Source organism: Salmo trutta, chromosome 17 (genome assembly GCF_901001165.1).
Source record: "Salmo trutta chromosome 17, fSalTru1.1, whole genome shotgun sequence".
NCBI lineage: Eukaryota > Metazoa > Chordata > Actinopteri > Salmoniformes > Salmonidae > Salmo > Salmo trutta.
The window spans coordinates 27567178-27587024 of record NC_042973.1 but is presented as its reverse complement, the minus strand read 5'-3'; the positions used below and the strand labels follow the sequence as shown (position 1 = coordinate 27587024).

Sequence of the window (19847 nt, the reverse complement as noted above, 5' to 3'; positions counted from 1 at the left end):
CTACTCATTTGCTGGATGCAGAGATTAACAGAGCGCAAGTGAAGGTCAAGCAAATCATAGAGGAAGCAGACTGTATTGCAATCATCTCTGATGGGTGGTCGAATGTTCGTGGGCAAGGAATAATTAACTACATCATCTCCACCCCTCAACCAGTATTCTACAAGAGCACAGACACAAGGGACAACATACACACTGGTCTCTACATTGTAGATGAGCTGAAGGCAGTCATCAATGACCTTGGACCACAGAAGGTATTTGCACTGGTGACAGACAATGCTGCGAACATGAAGGCTGCTTGGTCTAAAGTGGAGGAGTCCTTCCCTCACATCACACCCATTGGCTGTGCTGCTCATGCATTCAATCTGCTCCTCAAGGCCATCATGGCACTGAAAACAATGGATACACTCTACAAGAGAGCCAAGGAAATTGTTGGGTCATCAAGTTATAGCAGCAATCTACCTCACCAAGCAAAGTGAGAAGAATAAGAGCACAACAATGAAGCTGCCCAGCAACACCTGTTGGGGTGGTGTTGTCATCATGTTTGACAGTCTCCTGGAGGGGAAGGAGTCTCTCCAAGAAATGGCCATATCACAGTCTGCCGATATGGACAGCCCCATCAAGAGGATCCTCTTGGATGATGTATTTCGGGAGAGAGTGGTAAGCAGCCTGAAACTCCTGAAACCTATAGCAGTAGCCATTGCACGGATTGAGGGAAACGATGGCATCCTGTCTGATTTTCAGACTCTGCTTGCAGATGTAAGAGAAGACATACGTACTGCCCTGCCCACTTCACTGTTGCTCCATGCAGAGGAAACTGCAGTTTTGAAATACATCAAAAAGCATGAAGACCATACACGCCGCAGCGTACATGTTGGACCCCAAGTTTGCTGGCAAGAGTATCCTGTCTAGTGCAGAGATCAACAAGGCGTATGGTGTCATCACTACAGTGTCTCGCCACCTTGGCCTGGATGAGGGCAAGGTGCTTGGCAGTCTGGCGAAGTACACTTCCAAGCAAGGGCTTTGGGATGGAGATGCAATATGGAAGTCGTGCCAACATATCTCAGCCACCTGGTGGAAGGGACTTTGTGGATCTGAGGCTCTTTCCCCTGTTGCCTCCATTATCCTCCAAATCCCACCAAAATCAGGCGCCTCAGAGCGCAACTGGTCGTTGTTTGGAAACACACACACCAAAGCACGCAACAGGCTGACCAACAAGGTTTGAAAAATTGGTGGCCATCCAGGGATATTTGAGGCTTTTTGAGCTTGACAATGAGCCATCCTCAACAAGGTTGGAAAGTGACAGTGAAGATGAGGCCTCAGAGTCTGATGTTCAAGAGGTGGACATTGAGGAGGTCCAGGGAGAAGACATGGAAGCCTGAGAGGAAGACAACCAAAGCCTTAGTTTCTAGACTAAATCATTTTACACATTTTGGGAGCTGCAATGGATCATTGGGGATCATTCAATAGTCCCTTTGTTTTGTTGTTCAGTGAAATCATCCCATGTAAAGAGTCAACTCATTTAATTAAAGTTAAATTTGTAACTAAATACTTTTTTATTTCTATTGGAAGGATTTAATCATTTGCAAAAAAATGTTAACCTTTATTTAACTAGGCAAGTCAGTTAAGAACAAATTCTTATTTTCAATGACGGCCTAGGAACAGTGGGTTAACTGCCTTGTTCAGGGGCAGAACGACAGATTTTTACCTTGGCAGCTCGGGGATTCAATCTTGCAACCTTTTGGTTACATGTGCAATGCTCTAACCACTAGGCTACCTGCTGCCCCAATTATGTCTACTTATGATATGGTAAAAGGTTTATGTGTCTGTCTCCATATGCTATGGTAAATATATCCAATGCAAAAAACATCTACATTTAAAAGGTATTAATATTAATTTGCATATATTCCCATTAATTCCCACATATTCCGGTTAATTCCCATGGAAAGTTTCCACTGAATATTCCCCAAAATGTGCAACCCTATAGACCTTGCAAGACAACTCAGGTCCTCCAAACTTTTTATGTTAAGATTAAGTGGATGTGTCTTTAATGTGATACAGGGGAACATATTAGCGGTCACAAGAAATCTTTTGATCTAGCAAATTAGATTATAATGTATTCCTTAATGTTTTTTCAAAGTCTCATTGAAATTCAGTCAAACTGCAACTCAGCAAAGTGATGTTTTCCTTAAATTAATGGGAAAATTCCTAAAACAATTCTGATCTATGATACTGTAAGTATTTCAGTGTTAACTGTTAGGCTACCGCTTTAAAAAAAAAAATCTGCTATTACAATGCAACAAATCTTAAACAACAAAATGAGATCCATTTCTAACACCTATAGTATCATGCAAACAAAGAACAAACAAATCAACCACAGGATGGACTTCCTTGACTATGTACATAAGGCTCTTGTTTTTATGATGCACAACATGTTTGTGGTTTTGCTAACGTATCAATAGTGACACTAATATTGTAGAATGAGAGACCAGAGGTCCATCAGGTGCATGGTGAATTTGTTTGTTGCCATGACCTCTGCTCCACCACATAGCAGAAGCTTTAACACGCTAACCTCAGAAGCCACACTGCAGCTAGCATGCATCTACTACTTATTTTTTCTCAGTTTATATCTTTTGTCAGTCCTCAGTATAACTCAAGTCACTTAACTTGACTTGGTAGAGGTGAATATATCAAACTAAAAGTATGGTTCTTGTCCTACTCCAATTAAGTAACATAGCAGTACACCTTACAGTTCACATGCAATACAAGTGTGTCACATTTGTTATGACAGCGTGTCAGTTTAGCCCTCTGTTTGTTTTAATGATGTGTACCATTTCTTCAAATGCCATAGTGGCACTGCTTTCTTTTTATCTGTAGAGAGCCTGTCAGAAATACACTCAGAAAGAAAGACATCTAAAGATTGGAGTGCACTGTTGATCCAACATGACTCAACATGAAAACTGCTCTAGTCAATTTCACTTAGGGGCGATTCCACAACAACATGGCCCAAATATTTTTTTTTTCTGTCAATTCTCCCATAGAAACTTCATTGGAAGGAAGGATGTTTGACATTCTTTTTACATTTGTATTTTGAGAACTATACATGCCTCCTGTCAGAACCTTTAATCTGTGAACCGTACAGGATACAGACAACATCTTGGTGTCATTATACTTGTTATAGTGTCCTCTAAAATATGAGGTAAGTCTAGGTTCTGAGAAAAATTCACATTGATTTAATCAACATTGAAAATAGTAAGATCAATATTTCAAAAGTACCCTTTTAGATGTCCGTATCCTGCACGGTTCACGTATCATACACTGCGTTTAGACAGGCAGACAAATTCTGATATTTTTGTTCACTAATTGGTCTTTTGACTAATCACATCAGATCTATTCACATCAGATCTTTTTCAAGCAATTAGTGAAAAAAAGATCAGAATTGGGCTGCCTGTCTAAACGCAGCATATGATATGTGAACCGTGCAGGATACTGACATCTAAAAGTGTATTTTTGAGATAATGATTTTACTATTTTCAATGTTGAATAAATCAATGTGAATTTTTTTCAGAACCTAGACTTACCTCTAAACGCAGCCATAGAATCTTACATGTACCATGCCTTCAGAAAGTATTGACGTAACTCGGTCACTTAAGAACATTCCCTGTCTTCTTGGTAAGCAACTCTAGTGTAGATTTGGCCTTGTGTTTTAGGTTATTGTCCTGCTGAAAGGTGAATTCATCTCCCAGTGTCTGGTGGAAAGTCTGGTGCTTAGCTCCATTCTGTTTATTTTTTATCCTAAAAAACTCCCCAGTCCTTAACGATTACAAGCATATCCATAACATGATGCAGCCACGACTATGCTTGAAAATATGGAGAGTAGGACTCAGTAATATACTCAGTAATGTGTTGCATTGGATTTTCCCCAAACATAACACTTTGTATTCAGGACAAAAAGTGAATTCCTTTGCCACATGTTTTGGAGTATTACTTTAGTGCCTTGTTGCAAACAGGATGAATGTTTTGGAATAATTTTTATTCTGTACAGGCTTACTTCTTTTTGTTCTGTCAATTAGGTTAGTATTGTGGAGTAACTACAATGTTGCTGATCCATCCTCAGTTTTCTCCTATCACAGCCATTAAACTATGTAACTGTTTTAATGTCACCATTGGCCTCATGGTGAAATCTCTGAGTGATTTCCTTCCGATGCCGCAACTGAGTTAGGAAGGTCGCCTGTATCTTTGTAGTGACTGGGTGTATTGATACACCATCCAAAGTGTAATTAATAACTTCACCATGCTCAAAGGTATATTCAATGTCTGCTTTTTATTTTATTTTTACCCATCTACCAATTGGTGCCCTTCTTTGCGAGACGTTGGAAAACCTCCCTGGTCTTTGTGGTTGAACATGTGTTTGAAATGTACTGCTCGACTGAGGGACCTTACAGATAATTGTGGGGAACAGAGATGAGGTAGTCATTAAAAATGATGACAAATACAATTATTGCACACACAGTGAGCCCATGAAACTTATTCTGTGACTTGTTAATCAAATTCTTACTCCTGAATTTATTTAGGCTTGCCATAAGAAAGAGGTTGAATAGTTAATGACTCAAAACATTTCAGCTTTTCAATTTGATTCATTTGTAACATTTCTGAAAAACATGGGGTATTGTGTGTAGGCCAGTGACAATTTTAAATTCCAGCTGTAACACAACAAAATGTGAAAAAAGTCCCTGGGTGTGAATACTTTCTGAAGGCACGGTAGGTCTAAAAAGGGCCTAAAATGGCCACTTTAAACATAGATTTTCTAAAAAATGGTTTGTGATACATATTTAGAAAGCATATCAAACATCCTTCCTCCTAATTAAGTTTCTGTTTGAGAATTGCCAGAACAATCTGAAATACCAAAAATATTTCCGGGACATGCTGGCATGGAATCGCCCATAGACCATTTCAACACAACACTTTGTAAAAGGATATTTCAAATCAAATCAAATCGAATTTTATTTGTCACATGCGCTGAATAAAATGTCAGGTTGAAACCCTCATATTAAACCCAAATGGTTTAAATTGATGGTTTATATTTAGGATAATGTTTTACAGCTTTGTCATAACATTTTTAAATACAATGTTATTTTGTATTATGTGATCAGGCCACACATCTGTGATAATCTGAAGCATCCAAAAAGGCCACTAGATGTCATTTTATAAAATTCCCCCCAAAACTTGAAAGCTACTAAAATTCTGGTAGTTTACTGGTAAACCTAGAAAGTTTCCAGTAATATTCCCTCTTTCCGCAACCCTACCTGTGTCAATTTGGATTCGTAGAATACGTTATTTTCTGTTACTGCTGAGCCTTTTAAAGGGAAATCTGATGGAAAAGGACTAAATTAAGCAAATATGAGAACTCTTATCAGAGGTAGGCTTTACTGTCAATGCTTTGAACCAACCTACAGGAGACATTCAAATGGCAACAGCCCAAATCAATGCCATATAGAAAGACAGCTGTGATCATATAATACCTGGTAACAAATGGTTCATAATGTCCTTATGAAACTTAAAAAAATATCCTTGTGATGATTTATAGCTTTAAAAGGGACAGGTTATCATAAACCATTGATAACTCAACTTAAACTATGAACTTCCTCAAGACTGTTTACTTCAACAAGTAAAACCTTTTTACATACAAAGTTGACTTGCAGTCTTAACCCTGTGTGGGCCACTTAAACAGTGGAGGGGGAGAGAGAGAGACAGGGATGATAGTAGTGAAAGAGGATTAACTGCAGATTGAGGCTGCCGCTTTGGTTCAGCTGATTCTTCAGTATGACCAGAGAGAGCGGAGGGACTAAGGACAACTCTGTCTGACTGAGGGCTCGAAGGGGAAAGGCAAAGAAGACAGGAAGAAGCTGTCTATCTTTAAGCCGCTCTGCCCTGCTCAGCAGCACATGTGCTGAGTGGGCCTTATGGGGTGGCTTACTACCAGAGGTCACAGCCAAGGGCAGGACAGTTGAAAGGTCACTGTTAGGTGCTCCCTTAGACAACAGTGCATTAGTGAGTGGTTCACTTAGGCTTCTGTTAGAAACAGTTTTTCAGGCTATCAGATGTTTATAAGCCACTGTAGTTTAGGATATTGATATTTAGGTCAGAATGATAGGGGGCTAATTGTCAACAGAGTTGCTTTGTTGACATACTACAGTGACATAGCAGGCAGATGTGATGAGAATTATAAATAGGTCTATAAGAAAAATTGGTGCTTTTTACATTTGCTTTTCTAAGTATACATTGACCATCGGCTGCACCACTGTACGTTCTTAGTATAAATCTTTCTTAATTTCAGATTTAAAATCATGTCTAATTATATATTTGAGTGTGGCTTTTCATTAAAAAAAGAAAAAAAAAGAACTGCATAATAAGTGTTTGAATATGATTTCAAAATATTTTAATTATATTAACTTTGAAACCGCACCGCCATGTAGGATATTAAGCCGTATTTATAAAGTGTATATGTGGTATATTAGCCTGTGCCAGGGCTGGTCCCTGATCCCCAGGCTAATGGTTTGGAAGTCATCATCACAGCACATTAAGGGCCTGCCTAATAAAGTTACAACTGTGCAGCCTCACAACATGATAGACGGTTTGATTTGGCACACTCCACAACGTATTTGCACAATAACACAGACTCAGTTTTGTGAGACTGGAGGAGAGAGAAAAAACGAACAAGGAGCTAATATTTTGATACACATTTTAAATGATGATTTTGTGTGTTTGTCAAACTGGCTGGTATCCTAGGGTAACTAACCCATTTAGCATCAAAGGTGATGCTCTGTGACCTGGTGGTCAGACAGGAGGCAGCCAGGGGTTTCTGGGTTTGGAACTCAGCTCTCTGTTGGGTTGGATTGTGGGGTTGGGTGACACCGCTAGGACACTATGCATTCCTCTGTGTTACACAGCCATTGCAGTAGCCACACAGAAGGGGAAGTCAGAGTTGACTTAATGCAGCGTATAAACACAAGAAAGAACATCCATATTCATAGTTCGCCCTTTCTGGAATAGAATAACTACATTTATACCCATTTTATTTATTAACGTACTCAGGAAGCATTCCTATAGAATAAATAGTCTAGAGTGTACACAATTGTCATTATCTGCTGGGCTCAAGATTCTGCATCCTGCCTCCAGGTCTCACGGGAGAATGCTGGAATCTCCAGTTTGATGATGGAGCTCCATTAAACAATGAATCATGTTGCTGAGAGCATGTGCAGAGGGCTTTGTAAAAAAAAACTAAGCAAAGTGGACATAGAGAAGAAGCATAGTGTTTTTCCTGTTGTTGCTCTGACAAATATCTTGAACATAATTGCCAAAGTTCCCTCACACCTAACTCTGAGAATAAGAGAGGACTTCCTACATAGGGTCGCAGTCACACTAGTGAATAAAGAGAGAGAAACAGTGAAACAACTACTAATTTACACCTCAATGTATAAACACATTCAGTACTTTGATGAAAAAAATGTAATATCATGACGTTTGCTGATACTTGTTGATTGTGGGGAGGTTGTGTGATACACAACCTGTCTTCTTTGCTTCTCTTCTTTGTTATTGTATCTATCTAAAGAAGTTTAAAGGTTAATTGTGTTAGCTACTGGTTCTCTCAAAACAAGTAGTCTTGTAGAACTCTCAAAAAAGGCTTTGTAATTTGCTATAAAACTGTGCCTGATGAGCCAGCTGCAGTTGACACCAGTTCAGCTCTCAAGTGTACTGTAGGGGAAGTGCTGTGCCACAGTACAATGGTGTAACATGGTGAACACTACAAAATCCATGTACAGCTGACACTCTCATGAAACCAGATGGTCTTAATGATGTTTCCCACTTCAGATCAAGAGAAAAACCAGAAGGACCAAAGAAAGCATAAAACATTACTGGAGATCTAGGGTTGGGCGTTATTACAACAGCATCATCTATCAACGATGACTGACAGCCATCGTCGATGTTGACAACATCGTGATGTGACAGACGATGGTTTAGCCTATTTGAACTTGACTTGCACCGTGCAGTAAAGAATGGAGTCGGAGAGAGCAAGATATTCTTTAAATTCCCTAAAAACATAACTTAGCCAGGGGACTAATAATGAGGGAGAACAAACAATATAAATAGCCTACAGAAAAACAAAATGACAAGTTCAATCAAGTTTATGCTGATTAAGAAACACATTTTCTGTGCTTGCTGGGAAACGTCTCCCCATGCCAGGTTGAAAACCAAATAGCCTATAACCTATCCTCCTACTAGGTCTATCATAAAAGCTTCAAGACAAGTTATTTCCTAAATATTCAAATAGCTATGAAGTTATGAATAGTAACCTATTTCCTAAATATTCACATAGCTTAAGAAGGAGTTGTCTATAATGTGCCGCTATCAAAAATTACAAGAATGAAAGGTGGAATCTATAGGCCTAGGCATATGCTATTCTCAATCACAGCTTTATGAGAAATATAACAAACAAATTATAGTTCTGAAGACGGTACGCTTTGCTTCTATCAAGCCCATGATTTATAACCTAACTCACTACGGTAAAACAGCCCGTTCCTCATCAGTTGACTATCACTCCATCATGTGCATGCCACACACACACACACACACACACACACACACACACACACACACACACACACACACACACACACACACACACACACACACACACACACACACACACACACACACACACACACACACTGACCTGGCCATACTGAAGCTCCACCCAAAATATTATCAAAGATTTTCCTCCACTTAGGCTTTGTCCAGGCTTTCAACAAACGTATCTTTCGTCAAGTTGTAGCATGTGATTTCTGGCTATAGCCCAACAGTTGTTTTAACTGAGTTTTTTTCACAAAAACAATTTTGGGGGTTGGCCAATAGGGGGCGATGCCATCTTATATCACAATGTTTTATGAGTACATAATCACCATAGGACAAAGGTTGACATCATCCAACCCAATGGAGATCCATGGCATATACAATTAAGTAAGTTAAGTGACTCTCTTAAAAAAGCAGGAGAGTAAATAAACAGGTAAACAACAACAATAACAAGATTTTTAAGAACAAGTGGCTTACCCAACTATCAAAGCAGTGATATCCTCTTTATGGGAATATCCAGCTCCTGTCTGTCTCTTCCTTTCCCTTCAATGCTTCCCTCGCTTGCGTTAAGCTTCCTGCTGCGTTTTCCTCCTTGGGAAAAATGTCCTGGGAGGGGGAGAGGAGAGTTGAGAAAGTGTTTCGCTCATTAATTCAGAAGCATGGTGTAAACGCCAGCATTCTCTTTCTGACAACCAGCGTTAATTGCATATCCGACTCGCCCACACACTCAACGTTTCTCCTGTGTGTCTCCTGGAAGGAGCTGAATCCAAGCTGTGATATTCTGGTGCTATGAAGAGAAGCGAGGTGGGAGACACTCCAGACCCCCACTCCTCACACCAATCACCACCTCAGAACTTCTCCCTTTTACCTGGGTCAACTTTCTCCACTCACAACAAATACTGTATTTACACATCTATCAATTTACAGAGAGACATTTAGGCCTGAACACACAAACACACACACATTATGTAATATGGTACTGAGAAAGACAATATTAAATGAATAACTGTATTTACTGCACCCTGACATAACACTAGAGAAACAAACAAAACATTGCATTGCTCTTTCGTTAATAAGGCCACACATATATATATTACAGACAAGGATGTATATTACAGATCAGGATACTATGATACTATGAGTGCTATATGACCAATTTTACCATATGTTCTTAAAGAAGTTAACAGTACTGCAGCAAAACACCTTTCTATAAGCTGGGGCAGTAATCGGCTGGGGGAAAAATGAATCCAGACGGGACCAAAATAGACACTCAATAAAAATACACACAGATATACCTTTATATTGCTGCCAAGACTGCCGTCCCTTAAAAAACGTTGCTATTTTCATTATCAACAAGCTAGGAATACCTCATGGTTGGGGAAACCAGGGGAACGTTAGACATTTATCAGTCAGTATCAACCAAACACTCTCTACTGTTATCTGTCTGGAATTATATACAATGGGGTCAAGTCAAGTGGAGATGCCATAAACTTTTGTCCTCATACTGAAGTTCACTGTGCCAGTAAATCATCTACAACAAACTAAGGTCCTGAGGTTTATTATTTTACCATCTTGTGTGAGTTTACGAGCTCTTGAGTGATTGTACATAACTCTTTACACTGACACATACAATATGGCTTGTGGACTTCCAAAACAAATATGCTCAGAAAAGTGAAATTTGTTATAATGTTGAACCTTCATTTAATGATGTACGATAATTTTAAATAGCAGATAAAAGATCACAACAAATCAATACAGTCAATACCACCATGGCTCCTTCATAATATTGTAGCTGTAAATCTGTTCAATCCATCCAGTCATTAGTGCATAAAAACACTGGTGTTGAGGTCATTCTCCTAACTATTCACTATGACCAGACTGCCTCTCATCAGGCGTGTAATTAGAAATAAAACCATACAAAACAGGTGCAATGACTCTTCCATTCAAAAGATTGAAGCATTGCTGTATTAATCCTTTACTGAGAATAAGTTTGATGCATCTCCTGACTGTGGGATGAATCCTTACTGGAGATATGCCCCAGGCTAACAAAACCCCATCAGATTCAAACTATAAATATAATATATCATCAAAATATTCCCTTATAACTGAGAACAAGACATAGGCCTACTATAAGAAAAGAAAATTGCTTCAAAAATATCTTATTGGTGGCAAACATACTACATTGCTCCATAGCAGAGGAGATGTTGCTCTAACTCAAGCAAATAGGAGTGATAAAAGCAAAGCAACAATAGAAGTTGGAGTAGCCTAGTTCTAAATGAACAAATGACCACCACCAGCTGACCAGCAACATGTAGATTTCAGGACTAACGATGCAAAGTATCTTTACCAATAAACTGACACTGTATAGACTACTATTATTTGTTAATAACAAAGTAATCACATGTTTAGGCTACTAACTTATTATTGTGAATTTATTAAAATAAGGAAATATTCTTGTCCACAACTAAGAAAATGCATTCGATTTTACAGTGGTATGTAATGGAATGGATAAAGTGAAGTTTTAGTTGTTCATACAGCTATAGTACACATAGACGGTTATAGTAATTAGCCTAGTGTCTACACAGACAATTATAAAAGATTTCAGAGCAACCAAAGTAAAAGGCCGAAAAGTATTCTGATGGCACGTAATCTATTGTGATGTGATGACATTGATGTGAACGTAAAAAAATATATATTTCAACGTAGGTAATACAAAACCAAGTAAAATTGCAAGCAAACGCATTCCTCCCCTTGTCTGAGAAGTCCACGACACTGTTAACTCTACGATAGTGCGCGCTCACAAACATAATCAGTAAACAAGTCACAGTAAAGTCATAGCTAGGCATTAGTAATTCAAGACGATTGATATAATCTATTATTCTAAGAAATATCCTGAAATTGACAGACTACGATAAAGTTGATGGAATTACTGTAGGCTACCAAATAAGAGAAAGCATAACTGTTTACTAATTAGAGCTATAAGAGCAAAGACGCACGGGCATCTAGGGTAAAATCAATGTATATCTAAAATAAGTGTCGCCTATTATTAGGCATACTAATAAACAATAGTTCATACTATATTCATCCAGAATTTTGACACAGAAACTGCCATGGCATAATCACATAGCGCTACATGTAGGCTACAGTATGGGATGGTTTTTCGATCCCAAATTCACTCTACGTCTTCCTCTTGCGCTTTCTCTCTCTCTCACTAGTGCCCCTCTGTGCAATATTTGTGCTATTTTTGCTACTCACCTTGTCTCCCAAGTTCCTCGTTGTATATAGACACTCTATATCAGAGGCTCCAATAGACATACACGTAATTTCAGTCACATTTACACACGAACTGCTATTTTAGGGAGCAGACAAACTCAGAAGAGCCAGTCTCTTGTCAGTGAGAGACTCCTCCTCTTATCTGACTAATACCAGACGAGGTAGAAATCAACCTCCTCCCACTCGTCTCATCATCACTACAAAAAACTTAGGTTTGTAGCTTAGTCTACATTGTAGGCTACCTATATCATCTGGATTTCCAAAAGGTGACTCTAAAAAGTGAAAAAGTATGTGGAAAGGACACTTCGCGAGCGGGATATCTTATGGTTTGTAATACATGTTCAATGATATTAGCATTATAATTTCAGTCTTACTACTTCATTCTTTGAAATCTTAGAGTCAAAATAACACTCCTTTAAATGTTAAAACTCGGCTACGTTTGTTACTGATCCTCTCTTAGGTAGGCAGCTACAGTCAAGCGGTAGCTACAGTCAAGTGGTTGACACGTGGGTAGTGTAACGCAACAAATTATCTTATTGTAAGTGATTGACAGAGTTTACTTGTGGCAGAAACTACAGTCAAATTAATTGAAACTACAGTATAAAATCTCAGCAACAAGTTTTTTTTTCTGGTGTTAATTAATTATGATTGTTGGCCCCAGTCACCTCACACCCCTTAGATACGATTGACGTCATATCTCTAAAAGACAACAGCAGCATAGGACCATTGATTTTGAAAGGACATGTTTCTGATCCAATAGAAATCCTCAGCGGCTGGTCAGAACCAATTACAGAAGGGGGGTGGGACCTGTATAACTCGCATGTGACAAAGTCACGTGTAAATGCAGGATCTGAGGAAGAGGTGTGGTGCAGATCCTGATCTCAGATTGTTTTTACCGGGATTTAAAGGAACATGTGCATGTGAAAGGAAACGTAGGTCAATTCTAGTTTCAATTTCTTTATTTAAAAAAAAAATAAGATTTTGCATAGGCACCTGACTAGAATGAGTTTTGGAAACATCTAGAAAACAAGTAAATGATCTGGCACCATATTTCCATCAATGTGCACAGTAAGCATGGGAAGGTTCATATAGTTGTGTTTTCATATTAATTTTTATTTATATTCGTTTTATTTGAAATTCAGTTTAGTTTCAGTTAGTTTTCATACCTGATTTGTTAGTGTTTATTTAGTTTTAGACCTAGTTGTATAAAAATATTTAGTTTCAGTTTTAGTGTTGCATGGGAGGCTAGGGGCCATTTGTGTTGTATAGTTTTTAAAATTATAATACATAAGGTGATGGGTCAGGTCAAAGGTTAGATTTACATTCAATCTCAATATGACTTGGATTTAAAAGGAATCATGCGAGACTGGTGCAAAAAAAATATGTTAAAAGGAAACTCCCTCACCCATGTTTACACCAATCCAATGCTTTTTAACTGTAGTACATGTAAGAATTAAGTTAGATATCAGGGCTGGGAGTTGCCAGGGACCTCACGAGACGATATTATCACAATACTTAGGTCTCGAGGTGATATGTATTGCGATTTTCACAATTCTATATGTATTGCGATTTGATACTGCAATTTTATTCCAATTTGATGTTCCAGACATATTACTCACTATATATCTGCTGCAGAGACAAGAGAGAGCATGAGAAAATTAGTTTTGATCAGTCATGGAAATATAAGTACTGAAAACATGTTGGATCACTATTTCAAAAGAAGATGGAGAACAAGCTATAGAATGAAAAATACCTGCGTTTTGGCGCAGGTACAGCCGACTAGCACTAGCTAATGCTACCTACAAATCGATACTTGGGATTCAAAGTATCAATATAATATAGTCCAAAATAATCTTGCAATATTTAACTGTATACATTTTTCCCCCCCATCACTATTAGCTATAGCCACATTTTTCAACTGTGGGTAACTGTTAGCCAGACTAGATTCCAATCTTACGGTCATTTTTTTATTTTTTTATTTTATTTAAGCTTTATTTAACTAGGCAAATAAGTTAAGAACAAATTCTTATTTACAATGATGGCCTAGGAATAGTGGGTTAACTGCCTTTTTCAGGGGCAGAACAACAGATTTTTATCTAGCAACCTTTCGGTTACTGGCCCAAAGCTCTAACCACTAGGCTACCTGCCGCCCCAATTGTTCTAAGTACACCTTACCCTGTAAGGTAGGACATGGCTTCTGTTTTGATTAGGACACAGCAGAGCCAGTGCCAGTCATAAAATGTACCTCAATCCAGGAATACTATAAATGTACCCATTATCCAAAAAGCTACATTTTGGAATGTATGTTGCATTGAACAACAAAGAATAGTCAGCCAATCAGGCCCCTTGTTGTTCAATGCATCATGCATTCCAAAATGGCTGCTGTGACTGCTGCTACCTAGCATGAGGATGACAAAGACAGTTTAATTAAACAAAATAGCAGTATTTCAATATCCACAATGTAGCTTTTTGGATAATGGGAAACTTTGGAGTACAGTGCTATTCCTGTATTAAAGTATGTTTCTGAGCCACATCTCATGCTGGCTCTGCCTTGTCCTAATCAAAACATTATGTTTTTTATTTTATTTAGTTCGTTTTGGAGTCAAAGATAATAGTTCCAGAATAGTTTTAGTTTTTCAAACGGGTTTGTTAATTATTGTATTTTAATTTACTAAATAGTTTTTTGATGATTAGTTTTCATTTTAGTTTCAGTTTTAGTTTACTATAATAACTTTGGTGCACTGTCTACACGCTCTGTTATAACCTGGGTAACACTTTATCATAACTTTCATAACGCATTATCAAGGATGAAATGTTCATATATGTGTATTATTTGTTATACATCCTTACAAATAATTAAATACTTATTCATTAACAGTTTATACATAATTTATTAATGATTACTCATGAAAGTTAAAGTTTTACCCTTGGGGTATCACATTCTAGCTATTGTATAAGTTTATTCTATACCCCCATTAAAGATCAGGAAATAAGGTATAAATTGCCCTTTTCATTCTAATGTACATGGCATTTGTGTCAGAGCTTGTGTATGTTAGAGTAGAAAGGACCAGCACATGTGGATGGAAACATGGTGTATACAGACAGAGTTACATCCCAGATCTCTGAACCACATCAGGTGTCTGAATAATGAATTCCTCAAATGAAGCTCTCCACTGTTAAAATCCCTCATTAGATAGTTCCTACGGTTCGACTATCATTGATTTTAGTGGGTTTATTTATCCCTCTCGTAGCTAGACTTCAGTCCTACCAAAACCCAGGCCGCCTACAAAAATAGTCCTGCCAGGGTGAGGCAGATTCTGTAGATCCATTCCACAAACACTTGTAAGCTCTGGAACCCTGTAACCTCAGCCTAATATACCCCTGAAACTCTCTCTATATACCACTGAAAAACCTCACCATATACCACTGAAGACCTCAGCATATACCCAGTCACCTGTGATACGATTGGGAAATAGTTATATTCCTATACATCACCACCTTGATAAAAATGCATAATACTTTGACATCTCAGTAGAATGAGCCATTGCTCACCACATGAATGCTCCTTGCCTGGGTAACACTCCTTCATATACAACCCTCCTCTTCCATGAGTGAAGACGGAGACGCTACTCATGACACCCCCACACTTTGTGTAACACCAAGCCTATGTCGCTGTGTGTCTCACCTGTTTGAGTTGTTGCACAAATACCTTAACAGAACCTGCTGTAAAGGGTCTTCAGGTTTTTTCCTGCAAGGATTCACTTTCTGTATCTCTTGTTTCCTCTCTTTATCTGACTCTCTCTCTTCTTTGTATCACGGCTTCTCTCTTGTTCTTCAAAGCCAGACCAGCTGGCTTTGGATGCTTTACTTCTTGCCCCTGACAGGCCTGACTTCACACCCTCTGCCTCCTCTTGTCCCTTGGTCTTTCTGCCGGGAGGGAGTGGGGCGACAGCAGTTGGAAGGGTAGTACCCCAGATGGACGTAGACATGCTGGGCATGCGTTGTGTGACAGGGCGCTGGGGCTCTCTGGACGAGCCACAGCTGGCAGTCATGGGCACAGAAGGTGTTAGGTTTTTTCTCCTTGTGTTATTGTGATTAATATAAATGTGAAGATGGAGTGCAAACATCATGAATTATCAAGTCAAAAATTACATTCCAGATAAATTATGTTCTAGTGTATTTATGAGCTTATGCTTAAACTGACCCATAAACAAGATTTAATTTTAATGTTAGGTTCAGAAAGTCAGATCCTTCATCTTTACAACATGGCATTCGAAGCGTGGTGCAACGCCTTCCAAGTATGAAAAAAGTTTGTAAACAAAGTTACTACATATGTATTTTTGATGTTTATTCTATCAGGGAGACATACTGAGACCAAGGTCTCTTTTACAGATGAGCCCTGAATTACATACATTTCCCGAAAATACACACTTCAAATATAAATACAAAATGCAAGAAGAAAGAAAAACAAAAACATTCTTCAATAATAAGGTCCTCAATCAGCTTTCTGAATTGCCCAAGAGGCACCAGAGTACAGATGTAAAAACATTTTGAAGATTGTTCCACAAAAAACTAAAAGCTGGTTTACTTAACTCAATAGAGACCAAAGGAATTCCCAGAGTTAGCCATCCCTGAGACTGGGTGTGGTAACTCATGTTTAAAATTTAGTAAAGATGTTAGGTACAGTGGGACTTTTTGTAAAAGGGCTTTGTAAATGAAAACATAGTAATGTATCAAGCTACGTGACAGCAAAGAGGGCCAACCAACTTTCTGGTAGAGAATGCAGTGATGAGTACTTAAAATGTCGCCCGTAATAAAGAGCTGTGCGCTATGATAAACTGCATCTAGTGGCTTTAATGAAGTGGCAGCTGCGTTCATATAGGTGATGTTGCCATAGTCTAGGACCGATAGGAACGTCGGTCCTATCAATATGCTTTTTAAAAGACAGCTTTCCATCTATCCAAATGCCCAGATATTTGTAAACAGGGACACGATCGATATGATCACAATCCAAAGTACAGTGCATTCAGAAAGTATTCAGAACCCCTGATTTTTTTCCCACATTTTGTTACATTACAGCTTTATTCTAAAATATATTAAATATACTTTTTTCCTCATCAATCTACACACAATACCCCATAATGACAAAGCAAAACCTGTTTTTAGAAATTTTTGCAAATGTATAAAAAAAGAGAAATACCGTATTTACATAAGTATTCAGACCCTTTACTATGAGACTTGAAATTGAAAGATCCTAGCTGAGAATTAATCAAGGATTCTAATATTTTAGCTTGGCAAGAAAGTTTAGAAATTGGCTGATAATTATTTAGGTCACAAAGGTCACCACATTTGTGAATTATGTATCAATAACAAATAATATTTTGCATGAATATAAAGTTGGACAAATACAAACGATAACAACCGGTTCCATCAGAGTACCAACTTTGCACCAGACCACAAAAAGCTCCAGAGACACTTTCCCTCCAATAAAAAAATGGATTGAAGAAAATACTGGTATATGATATTGAAGAAAGAAATAGATGTTTACTTGGTAAATTAGGGCTCCTCAAACAATTCCCTGTGTCTCACAGTTTTCCAATACGTAGTCTGGCCATGAAGCTCTGAAATAACATTTACATTTATATATGGCTCATTAGAACAGCCCCTCTAAAAAGCCTTCAGTGCCCCTTTCCATTCTCTGACTCTCCAATCTCTGACTCTCCAATCTCTGACTCTCCAATCTCTGCTTCTCGATGAGGGCACTCTCCAAATCCAGTCATGGGGCAGACAGTCAACAAACCACATACAATGCATTCGAAAAGTATTCAGACCCCTTGACTTTTTCCACATTTTGTTATGTTACAGCCTTATTCTAAAATGGATTAAATCGTTTTCCCCCTCATCAATCTACACACAATAACCCCAAATTACAAAGCAAAAACAGGCTTTTAGAAATGTTTGCAAATTTAAAAATAAATAAATACTGAAACATCACATTTACATAACTCCAAGTGGGTTGTCATGTGCCTTTTACTGAGGAGTGGCTTCCGTCTGGCCACTCTATTATAAAGGCCTGACTTTTTTAGGGTTCCCGAGTGGCGCAGGGGTCTAAGGCACTGCATCTCAATGCAAGAGGTGTCACTACAGTCCCTGGTTCAAATCCAGGCTGCATCACATCTGGCTGTGATTGGGAGTCACATAGGGCAGCGCACAATTGGCCCAGTGTCGTCTGGGTTTGACTGGGGCAGGCCATCATTGTAAATAAGAATTTGTTCTTAACTGACTTGCCTAGTTAAATAAAGGTTAAATAAAACAAATAAAAAAATAATTGGTGGAGTGCTGCAGAGATGGTTGTCCTTCTGGAAGGCTCTCCCATCTCCACAGAGGAACTCTGGAGCTCTGTCAGACTGACCATCAGGTTCTTGGTCACCTCCCTGACCAAGGCCCTTCTCCCCTGATTGTTCAGTTTGACCGGGTGGATAAGCTCTAGGAAGAGTCTTGGTGGTTCCAAACGTCTTCCATTTAGGAATGATGGAGGCCACTGTGTTCTTGGTGACCTTCAATGCTGCAGAAACTTTTTGTACCCTTCCCCAGATCTGTGCCTCAACACAATCCTGTCTCAGAGCTCTACGGACAATTCCTTCGACCTCAAAGCTTGGTTTTTGTTCTGACATGTACTGTCAACTGTAGGACCTTATATAGACAGGTGTGTGCCTTTCCAAATCATGTCCAATCAATTGAATTTACCACAGGTGGACTCCAATGAAGTTGTAGAAACATCTCAAGGACGATCAATGGAAACAGGATGCACCTGAGCTCACTTTCGAGTCTCGAAGCGAAGTGTCTGAATACTTTAGTAAAGAAGGTTTTTCTGTTTTTTTAATTTTTTATAAATTAGCAAACATTTCTAAAAAACTGTTTTTGCTTTGTCATTATGGGGTATTGTGTGTAAATTGATGGGAAAAAATAATAATTTAATACATTTTAGAATAAGGCTGTAATGTAACAAATGTGGAAAAAGTCAAGGGGTCTGAATATTTTCCAAATGTCTTGATTTGAATTTTTCAACAAACTATTATATATATTTTAACATAAAGCAACTTTAAGAACTTGTATATACAGTAATGTCTGAATGTAACAATACACAAATATTTTTTATTAAAGCCTATAAAAGACATTGAAATCATCACTAACACTATTACATTTCTACAGCATATTTGCCGCAAAATATTATTCAACAAAACACAGGTAGCAAGTCTTCAGGTGAAAGCATAGTCTATTTCTAATGGAATAAAGCAGTAAGTAAGTTGAATAAAGAAATATTACGTTGTCTCTGTGCAGACTCCAGCTATGTGTTAGATAACTCTGTCAAAGATCTAAAAATACCCAATGTCTCAGTCTGGATCAGTTCTCTCATTACCAACTGTAATTAACAGTAACCAAGCCCAGCCAACTCAGAGTAGTGTAGAGCAGCACACAACTGTTATGTGGAGGTATGACATGTGTAATGAGAATGACTGATTACAATATGTCATCTTAGTTCCCTGAGGGAGAGGAACGAGAAGTAGCACATAGACAGGGGAATAGACAACCATGACTCACGGGTCAGGCTGATCAAGATCTATAATCATGTGGGTAGGCCAAGAGACATGTCACTCATGAAAGCAAAAGTCCTGCCTTCCAAATAACCAGTCCAAAATAAACTCCTATCCTCTGGTAAGGGGGATACTAGTCAGTTGTACAACTGAATGCATTCAACTGAAATTTGTCTTCCGCATTTAACCCAACTCCTCTGAATCAGAGAGGTGCAGGGGGGGGGGGGGGGGGGGGGTGCCTTAAATCGACATCCATGTCTTCGGTGTCCAGGGAACATTAACTGCCTTGCTCACTGGCAGAACAACAGATTTTTACCTTGTTAGCTCAGGGATTTGATCCAGCAACCTGAC

At 38.5% G+C, this 19847-nt stretch overlaps 1 protein-coding gene across 7 annotated transcripts in view; it reads right to left on the bottom strand.

Moving 5' to 3' along the window:
• Positions 1 to 12054, bottom strand: part of LOC115151980 (myocyte-specific enhancer factor 2A) — a 130918-nt gene extending 118864 nt beyond the window's left edge. For 4 of the 7 annotated variants that reach the window (XM_029696373.1, XM_029696374.1, XM_029696375.1 and 1 more), the window contains exons 1-2: positions 11884 to 12053; positions 9106 to 9234 (exon numbers count right to left, since the gene is read on the bottom strand). The gene's annotated coding sequence lies outside the window, so the exon portion shown is untranslated. Of the gene's footprint in view, positions 1 to 9105; positions 9235 to 11883 lie in introns of all 7 variants that reach the window. The other 3 variants (XM_029696371.1, XM_029696372.1, XM_029696376.1) reach the window with 2 other exon arrangements.
• Between the last annotated feature and the right edge of the window lie 7793 nt (positions 12055 to 19847).